Here is a 16,680-nt window from a genome sequence, read left to right on the forward strand (position 1 = left end):
AGGAGGATGTTACAATACAAAAACAAGTAGAGGGTGAAGCTGTTACCGTGAAAGAAGAAGAGAAAGACGTTACAGTGAAAGAAGAGGAAGACGCGTTCAGAGTGAAAGAGGAGGAGGATGTTACAGTGAAAGAAGAGGAAGACGCGTTCAGAGTGAAAGAGGAGGAGGATGTTACAGTGAAAGAAGAGGAAGACGCGTTCAGAGTGAAAGAGGAGGAGGATGTTACAGTGAAAGAAGAGGAAGACGCGTTCAGAGTGAAAGAGGAGGAGGATGTTACAGTGAAAGCAGAGGAAGATGCAGTTTTTGGAATGAAGGAGGAGGAGAAGGAGGAGATGACCATCACAGTGAAAGAAGAGGAAGACGTTTTTGGAGTTAAGGAGGAAGGGGAGATTACTGTCACATTGGAGGAGGAAGAAGAAGAACAGAAGACTGGAGATCTGATTAACACCAGTAAATACAGTGAGTACTATCTTAAAAACAGGGGCGCAAACTCTGCAGTTGTTGAACTAATGTGTGGTTTTAAAATGGCATTCTACACTTGAATATGTTTCTGTACTGTAGGAATTGGAAGAAGATCTCCAGTGATTTAAAAAAAAAAAACTTTTCCTGTTAAAGCGACATGTAAATACACTAAAGGGTAATAAAAAAATGTTTAGAGCAAAGTTTTTTTATTTTTTTACACAACTGCAAACTTCAAGGAGTCTGATGGGATGTCAATCAGCACTCCATCACTCTGCTTCTTGCTAAAAAAAAGCCTGGAGGTGTGTTGGGTCATTGTCCTGTTGAAAAACAAATGATAGTCCCACTAAGCCCAAAACCAGATGGGATGGCGTATCGCTGCAGAATGCTGTGGTAGCCATGCTTGTTAAGTATTCCTTGAATTCTAAATAAATCACAGACAGTGTCACCAGCAAAGCACCCCCCCACACCATAACACCTCCTCCTCCATGCTTTACAGTGGGAATTACACATGCGGGAGATCATCCGTTCACCCACCCGCGTCTCACAAAGACACGGCGGTTGGAACCAAAAATCTCAAATTTGGACTCCAGACCAAAGGACACATTTCCACCGGTCTAATGTCCATTGCTCATGTTTCTGGGCCCAAGCAAGTCTCTTCTTCTTATTGGTGTCCTTTAGTAGTGGTTTCTTTGCAGCAATTCGACCATGAAGGCCTGATTCACACAGTCACCTCTGAACAGTTGATGTTGAGATGTGTCTGTTACTTGAACTCTTTGAAGCACTTATTTGGGCTGCAATTTCTGAGGCTGGTAACTAATGAACTTATCCTCTGCAGCAGAGGTAACTCTGGGTCTTCCATTCCTGTGGTGGTCCTCATGAGAGCCAGTTTCATCATAGCGCTTGATGGTTTTTGCGACTGCACTTGAAGAAACTTTCAAAGTTCTTGAAATTTTCCGTATTGACCTTCATGTCTTAAAGTGATGATGGACTGTCGTTTCTCTTTGCTTATCTGAGCTGTTCTTGCCATAATATGGACTTATTATTTTACCAAATAGGGCTATCTTCTGTATACCACCCCTACCTTGTCACAACACAACTGATTGGCTCAAACGCATTAAGAAGGAAAGAAATTCCACAAATTAACTTTTAACAAGGCACACCTGTTAATTGATATTCATTCCAAGTGACGACCTCATGAAGCTGGTTGAGCAGTCATCAAGTGCTAAGCATATGTGGGAACTCCTTCAAGACTGTTAGAAAATCATTCCAGGTGAAGCTGGTTGAGAGAATGCCAAGAGTGTGCAAAGCTGTCATCAAGGCAAAGGGTGGCTATTTTGAAGAATATTAAATATAAAATATATTTTGATTTGTTTAACACTTTTTTGGTTACTACATGATTCCATATGTGTTATTTCATAGTTTTGATGTCTTCACTATTATTCTACAATGTAGAAAATATTAAAAATAAAGAAAAACCCTTGAATGAGTAGGCGTGTCCAAACTTCTAAATGGTACTGTATGTTAAATGTCTGCTCAGCCCACATGCTCTATTTACAGTGGGGAGAACAAGTATTTGATACACTGCCGATTTTGCAGGTTTTCCTACTTACAAAGCATGTAGAGGTCTGTCATTTTTTATCATAGGTACACTTCAACTGTGAGAGATGGAATCTAAAACAAAAATCCAGAAAATCACATTGTATGATTTTTAAGTAACTCATTTGCATTTTATTGCATGACATAAGTATTTGATCACCTACCAACCAGTAAGAATTCCGGCTCTCACAGACCTGTTAGTTTTTCTTTAAGATGCCCTCCTGTTCTCCACTCATTACCTGTATTAACTGCACCTGTTTGAACTCATTACCTGTATAAAACATTTACATTTACATTTTAGTCATTTAGCAGACGCTCTTATCCAGAGCGACTTACAGGAGCAATTAGGGTTAAGTGCCTTGCTCAAGGGCACATTTACGTCATTTAGCAGACGCTCTTAACCAGAGCGACTCACCAATTGGTGCATTCACCCTATAGCCAGTGGGATAACCACTTTACACATTTTTGTGGGGGGGTAGAAGGATTGCTTTATCCTATCCCAGGTATTCCTTAAAGAGGTGGGGTTTCAAATGTCTCCGGAAGGTGGTGAGTGACTCCGCTGTCCTGGCGTCATGAGGGAGCTTGTTCCACCATTGGGGTGCCAGAGCAGCGAACAGTTTTGACTGGGCTGAGCGGGAACTATGCTTCCGCAGAGGAAGGGAGCCAGCAGGCCAGAGGTGGATGAACGCAGTGCCCTCGTTTGGGTGTAGGGACTGATCAGAGCCCGAAGGTACAGAGGTGCCGTCCCCCTCACTGCTCCATAGGCAAGCACCATGGTCTTGTAACGGGTGCGAGCTTCAACCGGAAGCCAGTGGAGTGTGCGGAGGAGGGGGTGACGTGAGAGAACTTGGGAAGGTTGAACACCAGACGTGCTGCGGCATTCTGGATGAGTTGTAGGGGTTTAATGGCACAGGCAGGGAGGCCAGCCAACAGCGAGTTGCAGTAGTCCAGACGGGAGATGACAAGTGCCTGGATTAGGACCTGTGCCGCTTCCTGTGTAAGGCAGGGTCGTACTCTCCGAATGTTGTAGAGCATGAACCTGCAGGAGCGGGTCACCGCCTTGATGTTAGCGGAGAACGACAGGGTGTTGTCCAGGGTCACGCCCAGGCTCTTCGCACTCTGGGAGGAGGACACAACGGAGTTGTCAACCGTGATGGCGAGATCATGGAACGGGCAGTCCTTCCCCGGGAGGAAGAGCAGCTCCGTCTTGCCAGGGTTCAGCTTGAGGTGGTGATCCGTCATCCATACTGATATGTCTGCCAGACATGCAGAGATGCGATTCGCCACCTGGTTATCAGAAGGGGGAAAGGAGAAGATTAGTTGTGTATCGTCAGTGTAGCAATGATAGGAGAGACCATGTGAGGATATGACAGAGCCAAGTGACTTGGTGTATAGGGAGAAAAGGAGAGGGCCTAGAACTGAGCCCTGGGGGACACCAGTGGTGAGAGCACATGGTGCGGAGACAGCTTCTCGCCTCGCCACTTGGTAGGAGCGACCGGTCAGGTAGGACGCAATCCAGGAGTGAGCCGCGCCGGAGATGCCCAGCTCGGAGAGGGTGGAGAGGAGGATCTGATGGTTCACAGTATCAAAGGCAGCAGACAGGTCTAGAAGGACAAGAGCAGAGGAGAGAGAGTTAGCTTTAGCAGTGCGGAGAGCCTCCGTGACACAGAGAAGAGCAGTCTCAGTTGAATGACCAGTCCTGAAACCTGACTGGTTTGGATCAAGAAGGTCATTCTGAGAGAGATAGCAAGAGAGTTGGCTAAAGACGGCACGCTCAATAGTTTTGGAAAGAAAAGAAAGAAGGGATACTGGTCTGTAGTTGTTGACATCAGTGGGATCGAGTGTTGGTTTTTTGAGAAGGGGAGCAACTCTCGCTCTCTTGAAGACGGAAGGGACATGGCCAGCGGTCAAGGATGAGTTGATCAGCGAGGGGAGGTAGGGGAGAAGGTCACCGGAGATGGTCTGGAGAAGAGAGGAGGGGATGGGGTCAAGCGGGCAGGTTGTTGGGCGGCCTGCAGTCACAAGTCGCAGGATCTTATCTGGAGAGAGAGGGGAGAAAGAAGTCAAAGCATAGGGTAGGGCAGTGTGAGTAGGACCAGCAGTGTCATTAGACTTAACAAACGAGGATCGGATGTCCTCAACCTTCTTTTCAAAGTGGTTGACGAAGTCATCCACAGAGAGAGAGGAGGGGGGGGGAGGAGGAGGATTCAGCAGGGAGGAAAATGTGGCAAAGAGCTTCCTAGGGTTAGAAGCAGATGCTTGGAATTTAGAGTGGTAGAAAGTGGCCTTAGCAGCAGAAACAGATGAAGAAAATGTAGAGAGGAGGGAGTGAAAAGATGCCAGGTCGGCAGGGAGTTTAGTTTTCTTCCATTTCCGGCCCGCTGCCCGGAGCTCTGTTCTGTGAGCTCGCAGTGAGTCATCAAGCCACGGAGCTGGGAGGGGAGGACCGAGCCGGCCGGGAGGATAGGGGACACAGAGAGTCAAAGGATGCAGAAAGGGAGGAGAGGAGGGGTTGAGGAGGCAGAATCTGGAGATTGGAGGGAGAAGGATTGAGCAGAGGGAAGAGATGATAGGATGGAAGAGGAGAGAGTAGTGGGAGAGAGAGAGCGAAGGTTGCGGCGGCGCGTTACCATCTGTGTAGGGGCAGAGTGAGTAGTGTGGGAGGAGAGCGAGAGAGAAAAGGAAACAAAGTAGTGGTCGGAGACATGGAGGGGAGTTGCAGTGAGATTAGTAGAGGAGCAGCATCTAGTAAAGATGAGGTCAAGCGTATTGCCTGCCTTGTGAGTAGGGGGGGACGGTGAGAGGGTGAGGTCAAAAGAGGAGAGGAGTGGAAAGAAGGAGGCAGAGAGAAATGAGTCAAATGTGGACATAGGGAGGTTGAAATCCCCCAAAACTGTGAGGGGTGAGCCATCCTCAGGAAAGGAACTTATCAAGGCGTCAAGCTCATTGATGAACTCTCCAAGGGAACCTGGAGGGTGATAGATGACAAGGATATTAAGCTTAAATAAAAGACACCTGTCCACACACTCAATCAAACAGACTCCAACCTCTCCACAATGGCCAAGACCAGAGAGCTGTGTAAGGACATCAGGGATAAAATTGTAGACCTGCACAAGGCTGGGATGGGCTACAGGACAATAGGCAAGCAGCTTGGTGAGAAGGCAACAACTGTTGGCGCAATTATTAGAAAATGGAAGAAGTTCAAGATGACGGTCAATCACCCTCGATCTGGGGCTCCATGCAAGATCTCACCTCGTGGGGCATCAATGATCATGAGGAAGGTGAGGGATCAGCCCAGAACTACACGGCAGGACCTGGTCAATGACCTGAAGAGAGCTGGGACCACAGTCTCAAAGAAAACCATTAGTAACACACTATGCCGTGATGGATTAAAATCCTGCAGCGCACGCAAGGTCCCCCTGCTCAAGCAAGCGCATGTCCAGGCCCATCTGAAGTTTGCCAATGACCATCTGGATGATCCAGAGGAGGAATGGGAGAAGGTCATGTGGTCTGATGAGACAAAAATAGAGCTTTTTGGTCTAAACTCCACTCGCCGTGTTTGGAGGAAGAAGGATGAGTACAACCCCAAGAACACCATCCCAACCGTGAAGCATGGAGGTGGAAACATCATTCTTTGGGGATGCTTTTCTGCAAAGGGGACAGGACGACTGCACCGTATTGAGGGGAGGATGGATGGGGCCATGTATCGCAAGATCTTGGCCAACATCCTCCTTCCCTCAGTAAGAGCATTAAAGATGGGTCGTGGCTGGGTCTTCCAGCATGACAATGACCCAAAACACACAGCCAGGGCAACTAAGGAGTGGCTCCGTAAGAAGCATCTCAAGGTCGTGGAGTGGCCTAGCCAGTCTCCAGACGTGAACCCAATAGAAAATCTTTGGAGGGAGCTGAAAGTCTGTATTGCCCAGCGACAGCCACGAAACCTGAAGGATCTGGAGAAGGTCTGTATGGAGGAGTGGGCCAAAATCCCTGCTGCAGTGTGTGCAAACCAGGTCAAGACCTACAGGAAACGTATGATCTCTGTAATTGCAAACAAAGGTTTCTGTACCAAATATTAAGTGCTGCTTTTCTGATGTATCAAATACTTATGTCATGCAATAAAATGCTAATTAATTACTTAAAATCATACAATGTGATTTTCTGGATTTTTGTTTTAGATTCAGTCTCTCACAGTTGAAGTGTACCTTTACATGCTTTGTAAGTAGGAAAACCTGCAAAATCGGCAGTGTATCAAATACTTGTTCTCCCCACTATGTTAAATGTCTTTTCATCCTACATGCTCTATACAGTGGGGAAAAAAAGTATTTAGTCAGCCACCAATTGTGCAAGTTCTCCCACTTAAAAAGATGAGAGGCCTGTAATTTTCATCATAGGTACACGTCAACTATGACTGACAAAATAAGAAAAAACTATCAAGAAAATCACATTGTAGGATTTTTAATGAATTTATTTGCAAATTTATGGTGGAAAAAAAGTATTTGGTTAATAACAAAAGTTTCTCAATACTTTGTTATATACCCTTTGTTGGCAATGACACAGGTCAAACGTTTTCTGTAAGTCTTCACAAGGCTTTCACACACTGTTGCTGGTATTTTGGCCCGTTCCTCCATGCAGATCTCCTCTAGAGCAGTGATGTTTTGGGGCTGTCGCTGGGCAACACGGACTTTCAACTCCCTCCAAAGATTTTCTATGGGGTTGAGATCTGGAGACTGGCTAGGCCACTCCAGGACCTTGAAATGCTTCTTACGAAGCCACTCCTTCGTTGCCCGGGCGGTGTGTTTGGGATCATTGTCATGCTGAAAGACCCAGCCACGTTTCATCTTCAATGCCCTTGCTGATGGAAGGAGGTTTTCACTCAAAATCTCACGATACATGGCCCCATTCATTCTTTCCTTTACACGGATCAGTCGTCCTGGTCCCTTTGCAGAAAAACAGCCCCAAAGCATGATGTTTCCACCCCCATGCTTCACAGTCGGTATGGTGTTCTTTGGATGCAACTCAGCATTCTTTGTCCTCCAAACACGACAAGGTGAGTTTTTACCAAAAAGTTTTATTTTGGTTTCATCTGACCATATAACATTCTCCCAATCCTCTTCTGGATCATCCAAATGCACTCTAGCAAACTTCAGACGGGCCTGGACATGTACTGGCTTAAGCAGGGGGACACATCTGCCACTGCAGGATTTGAGTCCCTGGTGGCGTAGTGTGTTACTGATGGTAGGCTTTGTTACTTTGGTCCCAGCTCTCTGCAGGTCATTCACTAGGTCCCCCCGTGTGGTTCTGGGATTTTTGCTCACCGTTCTTGTGATCATTTTGACCCCACGGGGTGAGATCTTGCGTGGAGCCCCAGATCGAGGGAGATTATCAGTGGTCTTGTATGTCTTCCATTTCCTAATAATTGCTCCCACAGTTGATTTCTTCAAACCAAGCTGCTTACCTATTGCAGATTCAGTCTTCCCAGCCTGGTGCAGGTCTACAATTTTGTTTCTGGTGTCCTTTGACAGCTCTTTGGTCTTGGCCATAGTGGAGTTTGGAGTGTGACTGTTTGAGGTTGTGGACAGGTGTCTTTTATACTGATAACAAGTTCAAACAGGTGCCATTAATACAGGTAACGAGTGGAGGACAGAGGAGCCTCTTAAAGAAGAAGTTACAGGTCTGTGAGAGCCAGAAATCTTGCTTGTTTGTAGGTGACCAAATACTTATTTTCCACCATAATTTGCAAATAAATTCATAAAAAATCCTACAATGTGATTTTCTGGAGAAAATTTTTCTCAATTTGTCTGTCATAGTTGACGTGTACCTATGATGAATATTACAGGCCTCTCTCATCTTTTTAAGTGGGAGAACTTGCACCATTGGTGCCTGACTGAATACTTTTTTCCCCCACTGTATATGTTAAATGTCTGCTCAGCCCACATGCTCTATACACTACCGTTCAAAAGTTCAAAAGTCACTTAGAAATGTCCTTGTTTTCGAACGAAAATAAAAAAATTGTCCATTAAAATAACATCAAATTGATCAGAAGTACAGTGTAGACATTGTTAATGTTGTAAATGGCTATTGTAGCTGGAAACGGCTGATTTTTAATGGAATATCTACATAGGCGTACAGAGGCCCATTATCAGCAACCATCAGTCCTGTGTTCCAATGGCACGTTGTGTTTGCTAATCCATGTTTATCGTTTTAAAAGGCTAATTGATCATTAGAAAACCCTTTTGCAATTATGTTAGCACAGCTGAAAACGGTTGTGCTGATTTAAAGAAGCAATAAAACTGGCCTTCTTGAGACTAGTTGAGTATCTGGAGCATCAGCAATTGTGGGTTCAATTACAGGATCAAAATGGCCAGAAATAAATAACTTTCTTCTGAAACTCGTCAGTCTATTCTTGTTCTGAGAAATTAAGGCTATTCCATGCGAGAAATTGCCAAGAAACTGAAGATCTCGTACAACGCTGTGTACTACTCCCTTCACAGAACAGCGAAAACTGGCTCTAACCAGAATAGAAAGAGGAGTGGGAGGCCCCGGTGCACAACTGAGCAAGAGGACAAATACATTAGAGTGTCTAGTTTGAGAAACAGGCGCCTCACAGGTCCTCAACTGGCAGCTTCATTAAATAGTACCCGCAAAACACCAGTCTCAACTTCAACAGTGAAGAGGCGACTCCGGGATGCTGACCTAGGCAGAGTTGCAAAGAAAAAGTCCAGTGTCGGTGTTCTTTTGCCCATCTTAATCTTTTGTTTTTATTGTGCCAGTCTGAGATATGGCTTTTTCTTTGCAACTCTGCCTAGAAGGTCAGCATCGTAAGCCTCCTCCAACCTCGTTTTAGAGAATTTTGTCAGTACGTCCAACCGGCCTCACAACAGACTGATCAACTCTATCATAGAGATATAAACCATATCAGGTCAGAGCTCAGAGAGGCAGATGGCCTCTGTTACAAACCAAATGCTAGACTAGATGCACGGGGCAATAATCTAGATGCTTTTTTTCCAGTGGAGATTAGTTTATGAATTGCCCGGCCGGGCTGTGGGACAGTGGATGGAACTGTTAACAGGTATTACCCATGGATCATCATGAATAAACTAACTGCTATTAACCAATCAGTATCCAGGATCCAAATATACTGTTTAATAATGAGGGGATCTAGTCTGGATTAAACCTCATAGGAAGACAGTTTTATCATGTGGAGGTTTCATTCAGCTCTCTGTTTAACTAGATACTCTTTGTTTTTGGCAGGAAAGAGACCAGACTCTCACCCTGACAGACGGAAGAGTCCTTCAGGGGAACCAGACCCAGAGTCACCCAAACCAACGAGACGCCACCACTGCTCCCAGTGTAATATGAGTTTTAAATGGTTATGGAAGCTGAAAGAGCATAAGATGACACACACTGAAGAAAAGCCTTACCAATGCTCCCAGTGTGGAAAGAGTTTTGCGTTGTTTGGGAGCCTGAACAAACATAAGAGAATACACACAGGAGAAAAGCCTTACCACTGCTCCCAGTGTGGAAATAGTTTTAGGTGGTTAGGGAGCCTGAATAAACATAAGAGAATACACACAGGAGAGAAGCCTTACCCTGTTCCCATTGTGGAAAGAAGTTTAGGTTGTTAGATTCTGTGAAGGAGCATGAGAGGACACACACAGGGGAGAAACCTTTCCATTGCTCCCAGTGTGGAAATAGTTTTACCCAGTTAGGGAACCTAAACAAACATAAGAGAATACACTCTGGAGAGAAGCCTTACCCCTGTTCCCATTGTGGAAAGAATTTTAGGTTGTTAGATAATCTGAAGGAGCACGAGAGGACACACACAGGGGAGAAACCTTACCATTGTTCCCAGTGTGGAAATGATTTTACCAAGTTAGGGAACCTTAAAGAGCACGAGAGAATACACTCTAGAGAAAAGCCTTACCACTGCTCCTGTTGTGGAAAGAGATTTACCCAGTTAGGGAGCCTGAACAAACATAAGAGAATACACTCTGGAGAGAAGCCTTACCCCTGTTCCCATTGTGGAAAGAATTTTAGGTTGTTAAATAATCTGAAGGAGCACGAGAGGACACACACAGGGGAGAAACCTTACCATTGTTCCCAGTGTGGAAAGGATTTTACCAAGTTAGGGAACCTTAAAGAGCACGAGAGAATACACTCTGGAGAGACACCTTACCACTGCTCCCATTGTGGAAAGAGTTTTATCCAATTAGGGAACCTGAACAAACATGAGAGGATACACTCTGGGGAGAAGCCCTACCACTGCTCCCAGTGTGGAAAGACTTTACCCAGTTAGGAAACCTGAACAAACATAAGAGAATACACTCTGTAGAGAAGCCTTAACATTGTTCCAAGTTAGGGAACCTGAAAAGGCATGAGAAAATAAACACACAGGGGAGGATGAGCTCCCAGTTTGGAAATAGTTTTTAGTCAGGGAATCTAATTGTGGAAAGACATTTTCCCGGACAGAGGACCTGAAATCACATGACAGAATGGAGAAATCACATGAGAGAATGGAGTGACTGTGTTCTGACATGTTTTTGAGTGTTTTTATTTTTACGGCACATTCAATCATATTGTTTATATGAAATCATATTGTTTATATGAAATCTTGCTTAAAAATAGACTTTAGTTTTTCCTCTTAAGACTCGATTAAAATTACAATCAAATAACAATTTTAAATGTGTATTTTATTGATTATGGATTTGGATTGATTGAATACAAATATTAACCCTTAGATGTTCATCGTAATTGGATGTTGGAAAATGCTATTATTAAATGGATGAAAATAAATGGTCCATAAGTAACCATTTTTATTTAAACAGCTTCTCTGGCAGAAAATGCTTATCAGCTAATGGTGGATTTACTTGAGAGTGGAGTGGTCACTGTATAACCTGGTGACTCTCCCTGAGTGAGAGAGGTGGTCACTGTATAACCTGGTGACTCTCCCTGAGTGAGGGGCTGTATAACCTGGTGACTCTCCCTGAGAGAGGTGGTCACTATAACCTGGTGACTCTCCCTGAGAGAGGAGTGGTCACTGTATAACCTGGTGACTCTCCCTGAGTGAGGGGCTGTATAACCTGGTGACTCTCCCTGAGAGAGGTGGTCACTGTATAACCTGGTGACTCTCCCTGAGAGAGGGGCTGTATAACCTGGTGACTCTCCCTGAGTGAGGGGCTGTATAACCTGGTGACTCTCCCTGAGTGAGGGGCTGTATAACCTGGTGACTCTCCCTGAGTGAGGGGCTGTATAACCTGGTGACTCTCCCTGAGTGAGGGGCTGTATAACCTGGTGACTCTCCCTGAGAGAGGTGGTCACTGTATAACCTGGTGACTCTCCCTGAGAGAGGAGTGGTCACTGTATAACCTGGTGACTCTCCCTGAGTGAGGGGCTGTATAACCTGGTGACTCTCCCTGAGAGAGGAGTGGTCACTGTATAACCTGGTGACTCTCCCTGAGTGAGGGGCTGTATAACCTGGTGACTCTCCCTGAGAGAGGTGGTCACTGTATAACCTGGTGACTCTCCCTGAGAGAGGAGTGGTCACTGTATAACCTGGTGACTCTCCCTGAGTGAGGGGCTGTATAACCTGGTGACTCTCCCTGAGTGAGAGAGGGGCTGTATAACCTGGTGACTCTCCCTGAGTGAGGGGCTGTATAACCTGGTGACTCTCCCTGAGTGAGGAGGCTGTATAACCTGGTGACTCTCCCTGAGAGAGGGGCTGTATAACCTGGTGACTCTCCCTGAGTGAGGGGCTGTATAACCTGGTGACTCTCCCTAGAGTGAGGGGCACTGTATAACCTGGTGACTCTCCCTGAGTGAGGGGCTGTATAACCTGGTGACTCTCCCTGAGTGAGGGGCTGTATAACCTGGTGACTCTCCCTGAGTGAGGGGCTGTATAACCTGGTGACTCTCCCTGAGTGAGGGGCTGTATAACCTGGTGACTCTCCCTGAGTGAGGGGCTGTATAACCTGGTGACTCTCCCTGAGTGAGAGAGGGGTCCTGTATAACCTGGTGACTCTCCCTGAGTGAGGGGCTGTATAACCTGGTGACTCTCCCCTGAGTGAGGGGCTGTATAACCTGGTGACTCTCCCTGAGTGAGAGAGGGGTCCTGTATAACCTGGTGACTCTCCCTGAGTGAGGGGGGTCACTGTATAACCTGGTGACTCTCCCTGAGTGAGGGGCTGTATAACCTGGTGACTCTCCCTGAGAGAGGGGCTGTATAACCTGGTGACTCTCCTGAGTGAGGTGGTCACTGTATAACCTGGTGACTCTCCCTGAGTGAGAGAGGGGTCACTGTATAACCTGGTGACTCTCCCTGAGTGAGGGGCTGTATAACCTGGTGACTCTCCCTGAGTGAGAGAGGGGGTCACTGTATAACCTGGTGACTCTCCCTGAGTGAGGAGGGCTGTATAACCTGGTGACTCTCCCTGAGTGAGGGGCTGTATAACCTGGTGACTCTCCCTGAGAGAGGTGGTACTGTATAACCTGGTGACTCTCCCTGAGAGAGGGGCTGTATAACCTGGTGACTCTCCCTGAGTGAGGGGTCACTGTATAACCTGGTGACTCTCCCTGAGAGAGGGGCTGTATAACCTGGTGACTCTCCCTGAGTGAGGGGCTGTATAACCTGGTGACTCTCCCTGAGTGAGGGGCTGTATAACCTGGTGACTCTCCCTGAGTGAGGGGCTGTATAACCTGGTGACTCTCCCTGAGTGAGGGGCTGTATAACCTGGTGACTCTCCCTGAGTGAGGGGCTGTATAACCTGGTGACTCTCCCTGAGAGAGGGGCTGTATAACCTGGTGACTCTCCCTGAGTGAGGGGCTGTATAACCTGGTGACTCTCCCTGAGTGAGGGGCTGTATAACCTGGTGACTCTCCCTGAGTGAGGGGCTGTATAACCTGGTGACTCTCCCTGAGTGAGGGGCTGTATAACCTGGTGACTCTCCCTGAGAGAGGGGTCACTGTATAACCTGGTGACTCTCCCTGAGTGAGGGGGGCCTGTATAACCTGGTGACTCTCCCTGAGTGAGGGGCTGTATAACCTGGTGACTCTCCCTGAGTGAGAGAGGGGGTCACTGTATAACCTGGTGACTCTCCCTGAGTGAGGGGCTGTATAACCTGGTGACTCTCCCTGAGTGAGGGGCTGTATAACCTGGTGACTCTCCCTGAGTGAGGGGCTGTATAACCTGGTGACTCTCCCTGAGTGAGGGGCTGTATAACCTGGTGACTCTCCCTGAGTGAGGGGCTGTATAACCTGGTGACTCTCCCTGAGTGAGAGAGGTGGTCACTGTATAACCTGGTGACTCTCCCTGAGTGAGAGAGGTGGTCACTGTATAACCTGGTGACTCTCCCTGAGTGAGAGAGGTGGTCACTGTATAACCTGGTGACTCTCCCTGAGTGAGGGGCTGTATAACCTGGTGACTCTCCCTGAGTGAGGGGCTGTATAACCTGGTGACTCTCCCTGAGTGAGAGAGGAGTGGTCACTGTATAACCTGGTGACTCTCCCTGAGTGAGGGGCTGTATAACCTGGTGACTCTCCCTGAGTGAGGGGCTGTATAACCTGGTGACTCTCCCTGAGTGAGGGGCTGTATAACCTGGTGACTCTCCCTGAGAGAGGTGGTCACTGTATAACCTGGTGACTCTCCCTGAGTGAGTGAGGGGGTCACTGTATAACCTGGTGACTCTCCCTGAGTGAGAGAGGGGGTCACTGTATAACCTGGTGACTCTCCCTGAGTGAGGGGCTGTATAACCTGGTGACTCTCCCTGAGTGAGTGAGGGGCTGTATAACCTGGTGACTCTCCCTGAGTGAGTGAGGGGGTCACTGTATAACCTGGTGACTCTCCCTGAGTGAGAGAGGGGGTCACTGTATAACCTGGTGACTCTCCCTGAGTGAGAGAGGTGGTCACTGACAGAATCCAACAATGCGTCAGAGGTTTAGGAACTTGCTGTTATTCCCCTTCAAGACTGTTGATTCGAGGAGTCCTGACTCGAGAAACTTATTTTAAAGACCTGCAATACTGCCATCTGTAGGATGATAAGGAGAGACTGCAGTACTGCCATCTGTAGGACGATAAGGAGACACTGCAGTACTGCCATCTGTAGGACGATAAGGAGAGACTGCAGTACCACCATCTGTAGGATGATAAGGAGAGACTGCAGTACTGCCATCTGAAGAATGATAAGGAGAGACTGCAGTACTGCCATCTGTAGGATGATAAGGAGAGACTGCAGTACTGCCATCTGTAGGATGATAAGGAGAGGTCAGCCTGTAAACCTACTGAACCTAATGGTCGTCCTCCAGTCAAAGTAGATGATTATAAAATGCATATAAAACATTGTAGGCCTACATTTAGGTGTGGGGACACCTAGTGGATCGTTCCGGGACTGCGGCCCCCTCCTGTAACAGGCCTACATTTAGGTGTACACGTCCCTGTGATATAGTCCATGTAATATGGTCCTTGTCATCTATCGCCCTCCAGGTTCCCTTGGAGAGTTCATCAATGAGCTTGACGCCTTGATAAGCTCCTTTCCTGAGGATGGCTCACCCTTCACAGTTTTGGGGGATTTCAACCTCCCTACGTCTACATTTGACTCATTTCTCTCTGCCTCCTTCTTTCCACTCCTCTCCTCTTTTGACCTCACCCTCTCACCGTCCCCCTACTCACAAGGCAGGCAATACGCTTGACCTCATCTTTACTAGATGCTGCTCCTCTACTAATCTCACTGCAACTCCCCTCCATGTCTCCGACCACTACTTTGTTTCCTTTTCTCTCTCGCTCTCCTCCCACACTACTCACTCTGCCCCTACACAGATGGTAACGCGCCGCCGCAACCTTCGCTCTCTCTCTCCCACTACTCTCTCCTCTTCCATCCTATCATCTCTTCCCTCTGCTCAATCCTTCTCCCTCCAATCTCCAGATTCTGCCTCCCTCAACCCTCCTCTCCTCCCTTTCTGCATCCTTTGACTCTCTGTGTCCCCTATCCTCCCGGCCGGCTCGGTCCTCCCCTCCAGCTCCGTGGCTTGATGACTCACTGCGAGCTCACAGAACAGAGCTCCGGGCAGCGGAGCGGAAATGGAAGAAAACTAAACTCCCTGCCGACCTGGCATCTTTTCACTCCCTCCTCTCTACAGTTTCTTCATCTGTTTCTGCTGCTAAGGCCACTTTCTACCACTCTAAATTCCAAGCATCTGCCTCTAACCCTAGGAAGCTCTTTGCCACCTTCTCCTCCCTGCTGAATCCCCCCCCCCCCCCTCCTCTCTCTCTGTGGATGACTTCGTCAACCACTTTGAAAAGAAGGTTGACGACATCCGATCCTCGTTTATTAAGTCTAATGACACTGCTGGTCCTACTCACACTGCCCTACCCTATGCTTTGACTTCTTTCTCCCTCTCTCTCCAGATAAAATCCTGCGACTTGTGACTGCAGGCCGCCCAACAACCTGCCCGCTTGACCCCATCCCCTCCTCTCTTCTCCAGACCATCTCCGGTGACCTTCTCCCCTACCTCACCTCGCTGATCAACTCATCCTTGACCGCTGGCTATGTCCCTTCCGTCTTCAAGAGAGCGAGAGTTGCACCCCTTCTCAAAAAACCAACACTCGATCCCACTGACGTCAACAACTACAGACCAGTATCCCTTCTTTCTTTTCTTTCCAAAACTATTGAGCGTGCCGTCTTTAGCCAACTCTCTTGCTATCTCTCTCAGAATGACCTTCTTGATCCAAACCAGTCAGGTTTCAAGACTGGTCATTCAACTGAGACTGCTCTTCTCTGTGTCACGGAGGCTCTCCGCACTGCTAAAGCTAACTCTCTCTCCTCTGCTCTTGTCCTTCTAGACCTGTCTGCTGCCTTTGATACTGTGAACCATCAGATCCTCCCTCTCCACCCTCTCCGAGCTGGGCATCTCTGGCGCGGCTCACTCCTGGATTGCGTCCCTACCTGACCGGTCGCTCCTACCAAGTGGCGTGGCGAGAAGCTGTCTCCGCACCACGTGCTCTCACCACTGGTGTCCCCCAGGGCTCAGTTCTAGGCCCTCTCCTATTCTCCCTATACACCAAGTCACTTGGCTCTGTCATATCCTCACATGGCCTCTCCTATCATTGCTACGCTGACGATACACAACTAATCTTCTCCTTTCCCCCTTCTGATAACCAGGTGGCGAATCGCATCTCTGCATGTCTGGCAGACATATCAGTATGGATGACGGATCACCACCTCAAGCTGAACCCTGGCAAGACGGAGCTGCTCTTCCTCCCGGGAAGGACTGCCCGTTCCATGACCTCGCCATCACGGTTGACAACTCCGTTGTGTCCTCCTCCCAGAGTGCGAAGAGCCTTGGCGTGACCCTGGACAACACCCTGTCGTTCTCCGCTAACATCAAGGCGGTGACCCGATCCTGCAGGTTCACGCCTACAACATTCGGAGAGTACGACCCTGCCTTACACAGGAAGCGGCACAGGTCCTAATCCAGGCACTTGTCATCTCCCGTCTGGATTACTGCAACTCGCTGTTGGCTGGGCTCCCTGCCTGTGCCATTAAACCCCTACAACTCATCCAGAATGCCGCAGCCCGTCTGGTGTTCAACCTTCCCAAGTTCTCTCACGTCACCCCCCTCCTCCGCACACTC

The 16,680-nt window shown here is 47.8% G+C and overlaps 1 pseudogene; it reads left to right on the plus strand.

Moving 5' to 3' along the window:
- Window positions 1-215: 215 nt before the first annotated feature.
- On the plus strand, window positions 216-10,705 carry LOC121555579 (annotated as a pseudogene).
- Window positions 10,706-16,680: the final 5,975 nt, after the last annotated feature.

This window comes from Coregonus clupeaformis, unplaced genomic scaffold (genome assembly GCF_020615455.1).
Source record: "Coregonus clupeaformis isolate EN_2021a unplaced genomic scaffold, ASM2061545v1 scaf1156, whole genome shotgun sequence".
Classification (NCBI taxonomy): Eukaryota; Metazoa; Chordata; class Actinopteri; order Salmoniformes; family Salmonidae; genus Coregonus; species Coregonus clupeaformis.